Consider the following 16,760-nt stretch of genomic DNA (forward strand, 5'->3'; position numbering starts at 1 on the left):
GATCTTTGTACTTCTTTCCTTCTACTGACTTTGGCTTTGTTTGTTCTTCCTTTTCTAGTTACTTTAGGTATAAGTTTAGATTGTTTACTTGAGGTTTTTCTAATTTTTTGAGGTAGGTCTATATTGCTACGAATTTTTATCTTAAAACTGCTTTTGCTGTTCCCCAAAGATTTTGTGTTGTTGTGTTTCCATTTTAATTTGTCTCAAGATATTTTTTATTTACTCCTTGATTTCTTTATTAACCCATCACTTGTTTAATACCATGTTGTTTAGCCTCCACATGTTTGTGTTTCTTTCCCCAGTTTTCATCTGTAATTGATTTCTCATTTCACACTGTTGTGATTAGCAAAGATACTTGACATTATTTCAACCTATAAAATTTACTGAGACTTGTTTTTTGTCCTAACACGTGGTCTATCATGGAAAATGTTCCATGAGGACTTGAAAAGAATGTGTATTCTGCTGATTCTGGTTATAATGTTCTGTATCTGTTAAGTGCATCTATTCTAGTGTGTCATTTAAGATGATTGTCTCCTTATTGATTTTCTGTCTTATTACTCGGTTTATTAAAGTATGTAGGGTGTTAAAGTCCCCTAGTATTATTGTGCTACAGTCAACTCTACCTTTATGTCTATTAATATTTGTTTCAAATATTTAGGTGCTCTTATGTTTGGTGCTTCAATGTTACAATCATTATGTTCTTTTGTTGGACTGATCCATTTATCATTATGTAATGCCCTTCTTTGTCCCTTGTTTTAGAGTCTATTTGTCTGATGTAACTACTGCTACTATAGCTTTTTAAAATCTCCATTTGCATGAAATTCCTTTTTCTTTTCCTTCACTTTTTGTCTATATGTGTCTTTTGAACTGAAGTGAGTCTTTTGTAGGCAGTATATGCACAGGTCTTGTTTTTAAATCCATTCAGTCACCTGTTTTTTTAATATTTATTGTTTATCCTCACTCAAGGACATGCTTATTGATTTTAGAGAGAAGGGTAGGGAGGGAGAAAGACATCAATGTGTGAAACATTGATCAGTGGCCTCTTGTATGTACCTTGACCAGGACCAAACCTGCAACCTAAGTATGAGCCCTGACTGGGAATCAAACCTGTGACCTTTTGTTTTATGGGACAACACTCCAAACAGCTGAGCCACACTGGCCAGAGCAGTCATGCTGTCTTTTGATTGGAGTACTTAGTCTATTTACACTTAAAGTAATTATTGATAGTTATGTACTCATTGCTATTTTTTCGTTTCCTGGTTGCTTTTGTAGTTCTTCTCTTCCTTTCTTCTTCTTTTTCTCTCTTTTTTTTGGTACATTGGTGGCTTTCTTGGTGTTTTGTTTTGGGTTCTTTTTTTTAAGTGTATGTATTATCAGTTCTTGGTTTAGGGTTACCATAAGATTCATATATAATGAACTATGTTTCCAGAAATATATTTTAAGTTGATCATAGCTTAAGTTCAAATGCATTCTAAAACTACTACATTTTTTATTCATCCCCTACATTTATGTTTTTGACATCATATTTTACATCTCCTTTTGTGTGTGTGTCCCTTAATTTATTACTATAGTTACACATGGCTTTACTACTTTTGTGTTTTAATCTTCATACTAGCTTTATGTGTGGTTGGTCCACTACATTTACAAATGTTTGCCTTTATCAGTGAAATTTTTTCTTTCCAATATTTTTTTATTTTTAGTTTTGGTCTTTTATTTTCCATTTAACATTTATTTTAATGCTTGTTTAGTGGTGGTGAACTCTTTTAGCTTTTGCTTGTCTGGGAAACTCTATCTCTCCTTTAATTCTGAATGCTGATTTTTCTGGGTAAAATATTCTTGGTTGTAGGTTTTTTGTCTTTCATTGCTTTGAATGTTTTGTGCCATTCCATTCTGACCTGAAAAGTAGCTGCTGAAAATTAGCTGATAGTATTAAAAAGGGTCCCTTGTGCATAATTAGGTGCTTTTTTCCTTGCTATCATTAAATTCTTTAACTTTTGGCATTTTAAATATGATGTGTCTGGGTATGGGCCTCTTTGGGTTCATCTCATTTGGAACTCTGTGTTTTTGCAATGTGTATGTCCATTTTCTTCACAAAGTTGGAGAAGTTTTCAGCCATTACTTTTTAAGTGGATTTTACATCTCTCTCTCTCCGTCTCTCCCCCCTCTCCTTCTGGGACCCCTGTTATTCAAATGTTGATACACTTGATGTTCTCCCAGAGGTTCCTTAAACTATCCTCGTTTTTTTAAAAAATCCTTTTTCTTTTTGCTCTTCTGATTGAGTGATTTTCACTACCTTGTCTTTTAGCTTGCTGACTCATTCTTCTGCATCAATTCATCTGCTATTGATTCCTCCTAGAGTATTTTTATTTCATTTCAATTATTATATTCTTCAGTTCTGATTCATTCTTTTAAATATTTTTCTATCTCTTTGTTGAAGTTATCACTGAGTTCATCTACTTCTCTCCCTAGTTCATTGAGCATCCTTATAACCAGTGTTTACCTTTATCTGGTAAATTGCTTATCTCCTTCATTTAGTTCTTCTTTTTTTCCCGTTCCTTTATTTGAAATCTATTTCCCTATACCCTAATTTTAGCTGTCTCTGTGTTTGTTTCTATGAATTAGGTGAAACAGTGACCTCTCCCAGTCTTAATGGCATAGACTTGTGTGGGAACTTCCCCTTTGTAGACTGTGTGTGCAGGTGTCTTTAGCAGGACAGCTGTAGTTGGAGTGGGTGTGGCCTATGGGGAGTCCTGGGGATGAGCCACAGGTCTGGTGTGGGCCTGTGGTCTGGTGGGCACTCTGACAACCAATGCTGGCTGGCTGAAGCACCTGAATTATGTCCTGTCCCTGAGATCAAGGGGGAGAGTGAGTGCCAACAAGTGACTGGTTCCTTCCAGTGCCTCTGACACCAGAGAGAGTTCCTATAGTTCCCCTCCCACTTGGCAGATGCTCTAGGGCTCGTAAATGGATTTCCTTCCAGTGTAATCTAGGTGCCCTTTAAACCACCATTTTTTCACTTTACCCCAGGGTGGGCGAATCTGCACATAAGCCCTTCAGTGATCGTGCCCTAGTGCAAAGGCCCCTAGTGTATTATTTCCAGAGCCATTAATAGTCCCTGAATTTTCTTTCTTAAATGTTATGGGGTTATTTGTTGTCTTTCTCCCCTGATGTTAGCTAAGTTCCATGATAACAGGGGACTTTCCATCATATTCAAATAGTATTTTTTGAGCCTAGAACAGAGCCCAGTGAATAATAGTTGATTAGATAAATATCTGTGGTCTCAGTGAATGAACCGAGGTTCTGGGACTCATTGTAGGGTTCCTGGAAAGCAGAGGGGCTCGAGCTTCTACACTCTCTTATTCAGATGACACATTATATCTCTTCTACTTCCTGTGAAAAATTCAGAGGATCTTTCTTTTCCTCCTCCTACTAGTTGGAAGAAAGATACAGGTAAGAAAAAGGTGATTTTAAGAAAGAGGGAAACCATCACTACTTGTCTATGGATCTGTTGCAGTGCTGAGGGTCTGTGCAAACTCTGGGGAGTCTCAGGGATGGTGATGACATAGTTGGGGAAAGAATGGGGGGGGCTGGAAGTAGAGGTAACCAAACATGGCTGATTAAAGAAAACAGAAAGCGCAATGAATGGACCTATGACATTTGGGGCCAAGACTCCAGGAGACTGACTGAGTTCCCTTGACTTGATTATTGACTTTCAGTCCCTGGGATGCAAGCAGACTTCACACTCTCTCTATACTCCTGCTCAAAGTGTGCAATCTGAACCTGTGAAATTGCTAATAGTTGAATATTTTTAATTTAAAAAAGAGAATTTTATACAATTTGCCTCTAATAGTTGAATTCCTACTTGCGAGCTCAGGACAGAGAACAGGAGATGTAGGAGAAACTGACAGTACAGAAAGGTTCAAGACAGGTTGGTAATGGACACTAACCTGGCCAGGTGTTCAGAAGATGCCTTGAGTTCTTTAAGACATCAAAGAACACCCCGCAGATGCCTCTTATCTGTAGGGTCACTCCAAGTACCAGAAATCCCTGCTTCAGCTCCAGGGGGCTTTCCACAGGGGGAATAGAGAACACCCACCCCAACTTCTGTCAGAGAACCTCCCTTACAGGGACACAGGCCTTCTAAACACTGGGGTTCAGGGAGAAAGGAAAGGATAGAGTGAGGGGGCCTCACATATTAGAGAGAGGCACCCACATCACAGATTCTGTTAAGGGCATAACACGGGATTTTCTAAGAGAGACCCTTCTAATTTGTCTTGACTCCCCATAAAATTTCAGAGAAACTTTTTCTCTTCTTCAGATAACTCAACATAACAAATGGAACCACTGGATGGGAATTAGTTTGATATCATTGTTTCTAAATCCTCTCAAGACCCCGAGGGAGTGGGACACCAGGCTGGAGAGGCTTTACTGGAGGAGAGCCGAGAAGAAATGACCTGTGTACATGGAGCGCCTTACACAGCTCTGGTGGAGGGTGAGCGCCCAGGCTCCCTTTGTTGTGGAAAGAATTGGGGATCCAATTATTACAAATCGTACAAATTTATTTTTAAAAAGAATGGGCCAACAACTATGAATTAAAGTTTCTAGGTAGTACAAAATTATGTGTGACAAAAATTGCTGCTTTAAATATTATATATCTCATGTTTTTCTTCAATGTTAGTTCAATATAAGAAGAGTTCAGGTAAAGCAATGTGACAACAGTCCCTGCACCATCAGTCCACAGATGGCCCCCAGGCTGAACCTCTTCACGGTTCACAGCAGGACAGGGATCCTGCTCACCTCTGCTGTGTAGGAGAGCTGTCAAATTAAGGATCATCCCTGAGGAAAAGGCAGTGAACTTGGTTTCTGGAAGAAAGTGGTTATCAGTTCAGAAGTTCTACAGTCCCTGATTTTGATGCAGGGGATCATACGTTTGTGTTTATGGGAAAAAAATGACTACACTCTGGGGAAGAAACAAGTACAAAGGGGGACCTCCCCCCAAACTGGATTATCTTCTGGAGTGCAGGCCCCCTGTAGTACAGGCTTCCCCCACTAGGTGATTGTTCTAGGAACCCATCTGTATCAGCACTAGCTGGTGTTGCTGTGAGAGGCCGCATTTGGCTTAAGTGAATTTTTTGTGAAGATTTTTTCAGTGTGTTTGCCCATTTCATGATGGGTGATTTACAAGCACACCTGCCCACACCACACTGAGTGTTCAGCAGTTTTGGGCCAAAAATGGCATGACCCTGTGCCCCACCTTCCCTATTCACTGATCTTGCCCTGAGCGACTTTTTTTGTTTGTTTGTTTCCCTGGATGAAAAAGTCTTCAAAGGGAAATGTTTTGCTGATATGGAAGAGGTGAAACAAAAAATGGCAGAAGCACAAAAAGGCATAAAAATCAATGAGTTCAAAAACTGTTTGACCTGTGGAAAACATGCCTCAATAAGTGTATTGCATCAAATGGAGAGTACTTTGTAGGCGACTGAACTTTAAACATGTAGGAATAAATACACTAGTTTTTAGTGTATTTAGTGTAATAAGTAAATTCTGGTTCTGGAGGGTCCCCTCTTGTACAGTCAGAAGCACAGGCTTTTGTTGAACAACAGGTGGGCTGCAATTTGCAGCATTATAGAACATCTTGAGTCCTACCAGTCATCACACAATGGGACTCCTGTGTAGTGTGCCTGAAAGGTCACAATACATCTAGGAAAATAGGTGTTTTTGTTATCAGCAAGCCACAGGTAGCACAGAATGTCTGTCTCTTGTCCAAATATCTCAGAACATTCTCCATAGTCTTCAGGAAGCTATCACCACTAATTTGGAACTTAAAGTAAGAAGCAGGTTACTGGTCCTTATAGTTAAGGGGAAACTATCAATAACAAGAAGTGCATAAACTGGACCAATTCTTCTTACCATGGGAGACACGAATCCATGAGGAGACTGTGCAGTTGACAGGCTGAATGAGCGCTCAGCAGGGCCACCCAGGCCTGGCCGGTCTGCTGAGATGGCAGTGACAGCCTCCCGTGGGAGCTCTGGACAGACCGGTCCTTACACTGAGTCAGTTGACAGGGCTTCTTCAACTTCTGCAATTTATATTTTGACTTAATTTACCTGTGTTTTAAAATACTTTAACATCACTTTTTCTCTAGGACCAGAATGTTTGTGCTGAGTGGTCACAGAGAGAACACAGAGAGAGGGAATCCTCATAGGCCTGTCCATTAACACTGTCAGTAGGAAGCGTTTCAATTTTGTGTTTCTTTGATCTAGATCTTGTGTTATTGTGCTGTGGCAAAGAATCCAAATTTTAATCCAGTACAAATACCAGCCAGATTGTTTTTCCAAACTCCACTTTGGTGTTCCATTAGCCACTGCCCAGTGATTCCAGGTCTGTGCCTGGAATATTGTTTCGCTTGTTCAGAATCAATAATACAATCCTTGCCAGTTATTTGCTAGTAGTTCTTCCTTATAGATGTAAGCTTCTACTCAGAAAAAGTGAACATACTAATAATTACCTTCCCCAAGGGGGAGAATGAGCTCCTCCCTTCGACTTGACATTTCTTCCTCCATGGGATGCTGGTTGAAGCGACTCTGAGTCCTGTGGAGTGATTCGAGAACACTCACTGACTATTGCAGGAGTCCCTGTTCTGGTCACACAGGGCCCACAGGCCAGACACAGGGGCAAAGCCTGGCACTAAAGATGATTTGGCTGAGAAGGATACTCTATCAGTCTCTATAGTTCTGGGTGTGGGACCTGACCTTAAAGAGAAAGCTTTCAGGGACGTCTGGTCAGTTGTTAAAGTAAGAACAAAGAGAACAGTTAATAAGAAATTATCTACACATGGCCACATCGTTAACCAGAGGAAAAATGCTTTCTAATAACCACAGCAGAAGATAACATAAAGACTACTAGAAAGTTTAAGTTTCTCCCAAAGTGAGGAATCCCATTGCTTTCTCAAATTCTAAGCTTTGAAAGACACAGAAGTATGAAAAGAATCAGTCCAACAGACGGTCGGTCCTGCCACTAGGCAAATTCACAGCAGTTCGTTCATTTCCCTTCCAGAACAGGAGTTAAGTGCTAAGTTGTTTGTTTTTTGTTTGTTTGTTTGTTTTACCTGTCAACACTCCCTTCAGCATGTTGCTGATCTCATTGCAACGCCATTCATCTTGACCACTGTCTCTCTGCCCGCAGTTGTGCAGTTGTGACCCAGGCCACCAGAAACGAACTCTGAGCCGCGCTCCCATGCGGACAACTCACTGGAGTGTTCACCTAGAGAGGCTTCTAAGGTGCCTCTGGCTACTCTCTGTGTTAGTTAAAGGCACACCACCATGACGAAGATTTAAACTGTTCAGTGAGTTGTAAAATTCTAGAGAGGTTCAAGAATGTTCAAGCAGGGCATGCAATGTTGAGAGAAAGTTGTGGCATATGGGAGCCTTTGGCGCGCCTCTGGCAGATATCTGTTACTGCATTACCTGTGAAGTCTAAATATAAAACTTCTTGAGAAAATCAAGAGATATTCTCAGACTCTATACAGTTTTCCAAACCAAGAAAGATTGGAAATTGCAACTACAATTTCAAATTCAATTTTAATTGCAATTTCAATGTCATTCAATCGGCCACGGGATCAGGAAACGTGGCACCATGCAGGCCGATGCCATGGGGAGCACACTGACAGTCCTCTCCGCACTGGACCTCCAGACTGGGGGCTAAAACCCAGGTGGAAACTCACAGGCCTTCCAGAATGCCATCTGATATAGACTCCAAAGAATCAGTAAAAATGTCCTTAAAACACCAAACTTCAAATATTTTTTTAAAAAATATATTTTATTGATTATGCTATTATAGTTGTCCCATTTTCCCCCTCCACTCCCCTTCTCCCTGCACACCCTCTCCCACCCACATTTCCCCCCTTTAGTTCATGTCCAAGTGTCATACTTACAAGTTCTTGGCTTCTACATTTCCTGTACTATTCTTAACCTCCCCCTGTGTATTTTCTACCTACCATCTATGCTACATATTCTCTGTACCTTTTCCCCCTCTCTCCTCCTCCCACTTCCCTGTTGTTAACCCTCCATGTGATCTCCATTTCTGTGATTCTGTTCTTATTCTAGTTGTTTGCTCAGTTTGTTTTTGTTTTTGTTTTAGGTGTGGTTGTTAATAATTGTGAGTTTGCTGTCATTTTACTATACATGTTTTTTATACTTTTTCTTAGATAAGTTCCTTTAACATTTCATATAATTAGGGCTTGGTGATGATGAACTCCTTTAACTTGACCTTATCTGAGAAGCAGTTTATCTGCCCTTCCATTCTAAATGAAAGCTTTGCTGGATAGATGAATCTTGGATGTAGGTCCTTGCCTTTCATGACTTGGAATACTTCTTTCCAGCCCCTTCTTGCCTATAACACCTCTTTTGAGAAATCAGCTGACAGTCTTATGGGCACTCCTTTGTAGGTAACTCTTTCCTTCTGTCTTGCCGTTTTTTAGATTCTCTTCTTATCTTTTAACCTTGGGTAATGTAATTATGATGTGCCTTGGTGTGTTCCTCCTTGGGTCCAAGTTCTTTGGGATTCTCTGAGCTTCCTGGACTTCCTGGAAGTCTATTTCCTTTGCCAGAATGGGGAAATTCTCCTTCATTTGTTCAAGTAACTTTTCCACTTGTTGCTCTTCCTTTTTTCCTTCTGGTACCCCTACAATTCAGATTTTTGAATGTTTAAAGATGTCCTGGAGGTTCCTAAGCCTCTCCTCATTTTTTTTTTTGAATTCTTGTTTCTTCATTCTGTTCTGGTTGGATGTTTTTTTCTTCCTTCTGGTCCACTCCATTGATTTGAGTCCTAGTTTCCTTCCCATCACTATTGGTTCTCTGTACATTTTCCTTTATTTCACTTAGCATAGCCTTCATTTCTTCATCTAACTTATGACCAAATTCAACCAATTCTGTGAGCATCCTGATTACCAGTGTTTTGAACTGTGCATCTGATAGGTTGGCTATCTCTTCATCACTTAGTTGTATTTTTTCTGGAGCTTTCATCTGTTCTTTCCTTTGGGCCATTTTTTTTTTGTCTTGATGTACCTGTTACATATGAGGGGCGGAGCCTTAGGTGTGCACCAGGGTGGGGCAATCCACGTTGCTGGGTTGTGACACTGTATGTGGGGGAGGGGTCCAAGAGGGAACAATGGCGCTTGCTCTGCTCTCTGCCGGCTTTCAGTCACTTCTGCTGCTTCCCCCAAGCAAATTGGGCCCTTCTAGTGCTGATTCCCTGGTGGGTGGATTTGTGTACATTCTAGGACCCCATGGGTCTCTCCAACGAACTCTCCTGTGAGTCTGGGAGTTTCTCACAGCAGCTCAACCCCCACAGGTGTTTTCAGTTGGTGTTTTGAGTCTTTATTTCCCCATGCTCGGACCCTGGGTTGTGTGGTCTGTCTCACTCCCCAGTTTCACCGGGTTTATTTGCGTGCAAATGTGGGATAGGACACGCCCTGCTGCTCTGTAATCTGTCGCCTCCCTGAGTCTGCCCGCTGCCGCTTTGCGCACCCAGGGTCTGGCAGCTGCTCTGCTGCGAGTCCTCTCTGTCCCAGCTCCCTGACTCTGCCCCTCCTACTGGTCTGGATGAATGTGTCTACTTTAACTCCTTGGTTGTCAGATTTCCATGCAGTTCAGTTTTCTGTCAGTACTGGCTGTTTTATTGTTTTTAAATTGTTGTCCTTCTTTTGGTTGTGTGAGGAGGCACAGTGTGTCTACCTATATCTCTATCTTGGCCGGAAGTCCCAAACTTCAAATATCTTAATGACCCTGTGACCTCTGTGTAGAGAGGTATTTGAGGCAGGACAGTAAGAAGCTAGGAAAATCCCTCGGCAAGTGCAATAGGGAAACTGAGACAGAGAGCTGAGCAGACTGGTCAGATACAGAAGGTCACCACCCTGGAGTTAACGTCCTAGGCCTCAGTTGTGTTTCAGCTCCATACCCAGAAAGGCAGCAACACCAGGCGGGAGATGCCAGGACCAGCTGCAATGACTAACGACCCCACACCCTGGCGCTGACTGATCAGTGGAGCCTGCGACCCTGAGAGAGCACACCTGGAGGACCAATGAATATTCTGCTGAAACTCTCTCCTGAGACCTTTCCTAAGATTCCTGCCTGCAGGAGAGAGAGAAAAACCTCAAGACAAAGGACCCAGCCTGCGTTCTCCCTGTCCCCTGCCACCCTCCACCCTCCCTCCCAGCATGCCTGTGCCTTCCCCTTCTCCCCTTTCTTTCCCAACAGGGACACATCTCCTAAACTCTAAGGGTCCCCAGGGACTTGCAACCAGGGGAGTAATGGGCAGCATCGGCTAGTCCCAGGCTAACCCCCACTAAACCTTTTGCCCCAAGGTGCCCTTTTCTCTGACTTCCCAGTGGGCTTGGGCAGCCCTGCCTCAGCTCATTTCTTTCCTATGACATCTCAGAAGAACCAAAGCAGCCCAGCTCTCTTGTTGCTTCTTCTGTGCCAAGCCCTTCCTTGTCCCACTGTCCCTAGCTTTGATGAACGTACCCTCATAGTCACCTGGATTCCTGTTGTGAAATCTTTCCTGTGCGAAGTCAAGGACCCACACACTGCTGGCCAGCCCTAGGCAGATGCACTCAGGGCCAGGTCCCTGTCTGGTAACACACTGAGCTCCACTGGAAAGCAGGTTGCTGTCATCGAGGCCGTATGGCACCTTCTCGTGGTCTCTGCATGGGTTCAACAGAAAGGACACATCGGCTTGCCATGTATCCTGATCAGACAGTTAGAAAATATTCTTGATAAATATATCATTACCCCTGTGTCTGAGTATTATCTCCCATCCCACCAAAAGATGATCCCTAAGCCTGACAGTAGGGTGGTGATGTAGGGTTCTCTTGGTTAAGAAGTCTTGTGTACAAGGAGACCTTTTGTACACGTACCTCCAGAGGCATCTCTGGATCCCAGTTCCCATGGAAGGCCTGAAGTTAAGAGCTGTCTTTAAGTATGATCTTCAATGCATTTTCCCATCTCAAATATGGAATCCTGGAATCAAAAATTTGATCACGTTTATGCTATAAAACTGCCCAAAAGTAACAGGGGCACAGTGTTCTGTCTGATCTTCACAGTGGCACCCATGGCAAACGTGGAATGAAACAGCCATTAACCTGAAAGGCAATTTTGTTGCCATTAATCTATAGCACCTTCTCCCAAATGGGAGCTGGGAGCCAGCCATCCCCGCAGCCTGCAGAACCTGCTGTAAGATATCCCTCAGCCATGTACAGTCACTGTTTGCTAGAAGGTGCAGAATCGCACTGTTGTAGCCACGGTAGCCATGAGTGGGTAATAGGTCATTGTCCCGCTACTAAACATTGAACCTATGCACAGCCAGCCAGCCAGATGCTAGTGGCAGGTACCGAAGATGCTGAAGATGCTTCGTGAGCACTGACGCTGCTGCTTAACTCTTCTGAAAATAGCTTCCAGAATGGATGACGCACCAACTCACCTGTTCAAGAAGCTCAAAATACCCCAAGCACTGTAAATGAAAAGGAAAACACTAGATATACCCTGGTGAAACAGCAGAATGTGTAAGAGAAAGAGAATATTTTAAAAGCAGCCAGGGGGGTTAAAATGCAGATTATCTTCAAAACGGGAACATGAGACTAACTGCTGGCTTCTGGCAGTGATGACGGAAGCCGGAAATAGTGTCGTGCTCTCCTGGGGCCTGTGAAAACAACTGCGGGCCTGGGGTTTTATACTCAGTGACTAGATCTTTCAAGAACGAGGACAACATTTTTAGATGAATCAAAATCAAAATCATTCACCAGCAGCTGATTTTAGAAAAAAATTCTAACAGATGCACTGGAGGCAGAAGAAAAGTAGCTCCAGATAGGAAGTCTGGGATGAAGTGAGAAGTGAAGGAAGAGTGGTGAATCCTTGGGCCGTCCAAACCACACCACTGATAAAACAACTGAGATGATCTTGTGGGATTTAGAAATAATATATCATTAAATACCCCCCAAAATAATATAAATTCGAGAGAGTGTAAGATGTTAAATCATTCTAAGATTTGTGCATTATCCAAGAGTTGGGTAAAGATTTAGAAATCAGTTCAGAGGCTTCTTTCCTCTTCTTTGCAAGTGATACATTAAGGACATCAGCTAACAAACAAGTTGGTTAGATTAACTCCCTTTCCTTAAGAACAGAGATTTCCTTTTCAGAATTCATGTAATTTACTAATTAACATGACAGACAGCACTGTAGAAACCTGAAGTTGCCTGTGTGGTTGTATAGAGCTGGATCTCACTGGTGACAGGCAGGGCCTTGACCCCTGTGACTGGCTGCACCACAGCTGCACCACAGCTGCACCGCGTCGCTGACAGAGGAGTCACCTGGGGCCCTGGAAACCTGAGTGTCTCAGAGAAAGTGTTGTCTTGTTTTGCCTTCCAAGTGCCCTTCCCTTTCCCCCAGCCTCTGAGGAGTTTTAGAAAGTCAGGTTCTGGCCTTGGCAATAGGAAATAAGAGAAACAAGCTGAGACGTGCTGTGCCTGAGACTCCGGAGGCCACTGGGAGCATTTAGCCAGGGAGGTAATAAAAAGTGTGGGGCACAGAGCTCAAAAGAGTCTGGAGAGAGGATATTTTATTGGGAAATAAATCTTTTGTACGCCATAGAATGAAAGACAATGGAGTAAAATGAGAAAGCAGCATAATTATTGCTAGGTTTTAAAAATACGTTTTGTTCGTATTTTGAGAGAGGCAAGCTAAAGATTTAAATTCTTTCAAAAATACTTCTGGCTGCAGGAAGGGGCTATGAGAGTGTGGGTGTCTTATCTGAAAGGATATTCTCTCCAGCGATCAGCCACACTTCCCTCTGGAAAAGCAGACTCGCAGCTGCAGGATGAGCCTCTGTGTCCTACACCACACATCCCCGAGACGCTTAAGTTTTTGCAATGGGTATGTGTCATTGTACTTTTATGATCAAACTGCCATTAACAGAATCATATAGAACGAATTAGGGAAGAAGTATTAATAAATATAACAGAACCCAAGATAATAAGATCACTGCGCACACCTTTAGTTCTAAAATTTCTGGGGACCAAGAAAATTGGAAAATATGATGGATTATGAACTTTCTCTTATCTCTCAAGGAAAGCATATTCATTTTTCAAGAGGTACTTCTACGCTTCCAGTTAAAATTTCATGAGTGTAGGCTCTCCACTCCCGATGTTCCAGAGACAACTGCATCTTCCCACGCAGTGCCAGCCTCAACCCTGAGACACAGTGCTGAAGGTAGGAGTAAATGGATTTGGCTGTATTGGGCGCCTGGTCACCAGGACTGCTTTTCTCTCTGGCAAAGTGGATGTTTGGCATTATTAGTCCATGCTATTATTGCCACCCAGGAGGTCAATGACCCCTTCATTGACCACGACTACATGGTCTACATATTCCAGTATGATTGTCCTCATGGCAAGTTCAAAGGCACAGTCAATGCTGAGAATGGGAAGCTTGTCATCAATGGAAAGTCTGTCTCCATCTTCCAGGAGAGAGATCCTGCCAATATCAAGTGGAGTGATGCTGGTGCTGAGTATGTTGTGGAGTCCACTGGTGTCTTCACCACCATGGAGAAGACTGGGGCTCACTTGAAGGGAGGAGCCAAGAAGGTCATCATCTCTGCCCCTTCTGAGGATGCCCCCGTGTTTGTGATGGGTGTGAACCATGACAAGTATGATAACTCCATGAGGACTGTCAGCAATGCCTCCTTCACCACCAACTGCTTGGCCACCTGGCCAAGGTCATCCATGTCATACATGGATGAGTCATCCAGCATCGTGGAGGGACTCATGACCACAGTCTACACCATCACTATCACCCAGAAGACCGGGGATGGCCCCTCTGGGAAGCTGTGGTGTGATGGCTGAGGGGCTGCCCAAAACATCATCCCTGCTTCCACTGGCACTGCCAAGGCTGTGGGCAAGTTCACCCCTGAGCTGAACAGGAAGCTCACTGGCATGGCCTTCTTTGTGCCCACCCCCAATGTGTCAGTTGTGGATCTGACCTGCCATCTGGAGAAAGCTGCCAAATACAGTGACATCAAGGAGGTGGTGAAGCAGGTGTCAGAGGGCCCCCTCAAGGCCATCCTGGGCTATACTGAGGACCAGTTGTCTCCTGTGACCACAACAGTGACACCCACTCCTCCGCCTAGATGCTGGGGTTTTGCATTGCCTTCAATGACTACTTTGTCAAGCTCATTTCCTGGTATGACAATGAATTTGGCTATAACAAGAGGGTGGCGGACCTCATGGTCCAGATGGCCTCTAAGGAGTAAGAGCCCCCTGGACCATCAGCCCCACAACAGGAAGAGAGGCCCTCAGCTGCTGGGGAGTCCTTGCCCCAGATCAATCCCCCAATGCACTGAGAATATCCTGACCTCCAGTTTCCATCCTGGACCCCCTGAGGAGGGGAGGGGCTTAAGAAGCCCTACCTTGTCATGTACCATCAATAAAGTTCACTGTACACCCCCCAAATTTCATGAGTCCAAATTATAGTCATAACAAATAATATACAATTGTTGAAGAGCCACACATGTATTTTCTAGAATAGAAACATTTAAAAATGGCTATGTCTTTTATTAAGCTTTGATGAAAGACCACCATGTGAAATGAAAATGTAACCCAGTGAAGATTTGACTGAGTGCTCTATTTATCGAGCCTGAGATAAAGAGATGATTTCCTTGTACAATAATAAAACTTATTAAATATATTGAATGAATCTAAACAATTTTTTTAATCAGGAAAAAGGAAATGCAACCAATACATCCTATCAGATTGGGTCTGCCCCTTAACTTCTTACTGTTCTATTACAAGATTCTGAACTCCCCAGAGAACGCCTGCTCTCTTGCAAACAGCTTTTGATGAAGCCAGTGCTGAAATTGGTACATTATGTGAAGAGTCATACAAAGAAGCACACTAATAATGCTATTACTGAGAGACAACTTGACATCGTGGACATTGGGTGCCCAAGGAGATGAAGCTGAAGCAGAGAAGGAGGAGAAAATTAACTGGCCTTCCAACTTTCGTCTGCCTCATTCTAAAATTTACACAATATACCATCTGTCAGTTACTCTGTCCCACAAGTAGTTTTTTGTTTATGATTTATGACAGGTTTATGTTATTTCTATTTGACTTTCTTTATTTCCTGTGTGTTTTTTCTGTTTAATATTAGGGGAGTAGAGCCAGTTGACAATTAGGGAGTTACACTTTCATCTTGAGGTGACCAGTATGGGGATGTGGGATTCCTATACAGTTATAAATGTTTGACATAGCATTTTCTGGTACATTGTGGTTTCTCAGGGGCCAGTGTTAAAATCGCTCCCATGTCTAAGCAAAAAACACTGCCTACCTCTTAGCTTGTCCTGGTGGGGAACAGAAGGGCTAATTGGCTCCAGCTACAGGCGGAGCTGCTGTGGGTAGAGGGCCGTGCTAGAAACGGGGCTGCGGACCGTGCTGTGGAACCGCGCCCGCATTTGCGGGGCACTCAGTCGCAGTGCGCACACATCCGCGCAGCTGCAGGAGTGCTCCTTCCCTCGTGACCTGTTTACTCTGGATAAGGGCAGAAGCGGCTCACATCCCACTGTTTGTAAAGGTACCTGCTGTCTGTTTGCACTGTTTTTGCTACATGCATTTTATTTGTATTCAAGTGTTTTAGGCAACCTAAGAACAAATATACAAGTGAAGATGCAGTAAAATGAATTGATAGCCATTACTTCATGTACATCAAGCACAACAGTAAAACAAAAAAGAAAACACATGTATTTAACTTCTTAGGTTTTTTTTCTTTTTCTTTCCTTTGTTTTTTTTTTTTTTTTTTTTTTTTTGCTTTTGTGATTCTGTTTTGCATTGCCTAACATGCATGCATGTGCTCTAAAAATAGAGGGGAAATAACTTGAGATGATGACTAGCTTTGTTTAGTGTCTTATGAAATTTTCAGGAACCATTTTAGGATAGTTGTTAAGAACACGTTTATTAAGTTCATGGAATGGGATAAAAGTTCTATGAACGGACTTTCAACTACTTTTCTATGGCTTTTCATGTCAATTAGTTTTTTGATTCTGAAACTTCTCTAAAGGAAATTGTACATTTTTGGAAATTTATCCCTTATTCCCTCTAGATGGCTAATAGGCTTTTACCAGGTTTAAATACGAAGTTTATCAGAAGGATCCAACAGGGCAGGGGAGTAGCAGGCCACGCTGCTCATCTGCTCCCAGACACAAAGCGAAGAGAGAGTAAAAGTGTCTGTGAGTGAGCGCGTGTGCACAGGAGAGTGTGAGGAGTGCACAGGGAGCCGCCAGCCTGCTGGGCGCCCCGGGGATGATGGCCTGGGCTTTTTAGGCAGACCATTACCACTGCCCAGCCCAGCACTGCTGGCAGCACAGAGTCAGGGCAGCTGTAGATCAGCTCAGGACCTGCGAGCTACTAGGGTGGTGAGAGAATACCTGGGAGGTGCAGGCTCCAGAAACAGCATGGTGGGAGCAGGCATACCCGAGGCTGAAGATCTCTGGAGGGAGCGGGGTCAGCATGCCACAGCCACTGCCCTATGTTATAATATAGCTATGGGGCTCTTCCCAATGCCATCTGGGAAAGATTCAGAGAGAAACTTTATCTAAAACTGTTGGAGGCCCTGAAAGGAGGTGGCCAGCCCTGAATGTGAGAGACTGTGTTTTGGAGGAAGGGTGGAGTGTGTGGAGAACAGGCTCCCCAGAGACCGGTGCTACAGTGTGCAGGCCACAC

At 43.2% G+C, this 16,760-nt stretch overlaps 1 pseudogene; it reads left to right on the top strand.

Moving 5' to 3' along the window:
- Window positions 1–13,354: 13,354 nt before the first annotated feature.
- Window positions 13,355–14,470, top strand: LOC114494324 (annotated as a pseudogene).
- Window positions 14,471–16,760: the final 2,290 nt, after the last annotated feature.

Source organism: Phyllostomus discolor, chromosome 4 (genome assembly GCF_004126475.2).
Source record: "Phyllostomus discolor isolate MPI-MPIP mPhyDis1 chromosome 4, mPhyDis1.pri.v3, whole genome shotgun sequence".
Classification (NCBI taxonomy): Eukaryota; Metazoa; Chordata; class Mammalia; order Chiroptera; family Phyllostomidae; genus Phyllostomus; species Phyllostomus discolor.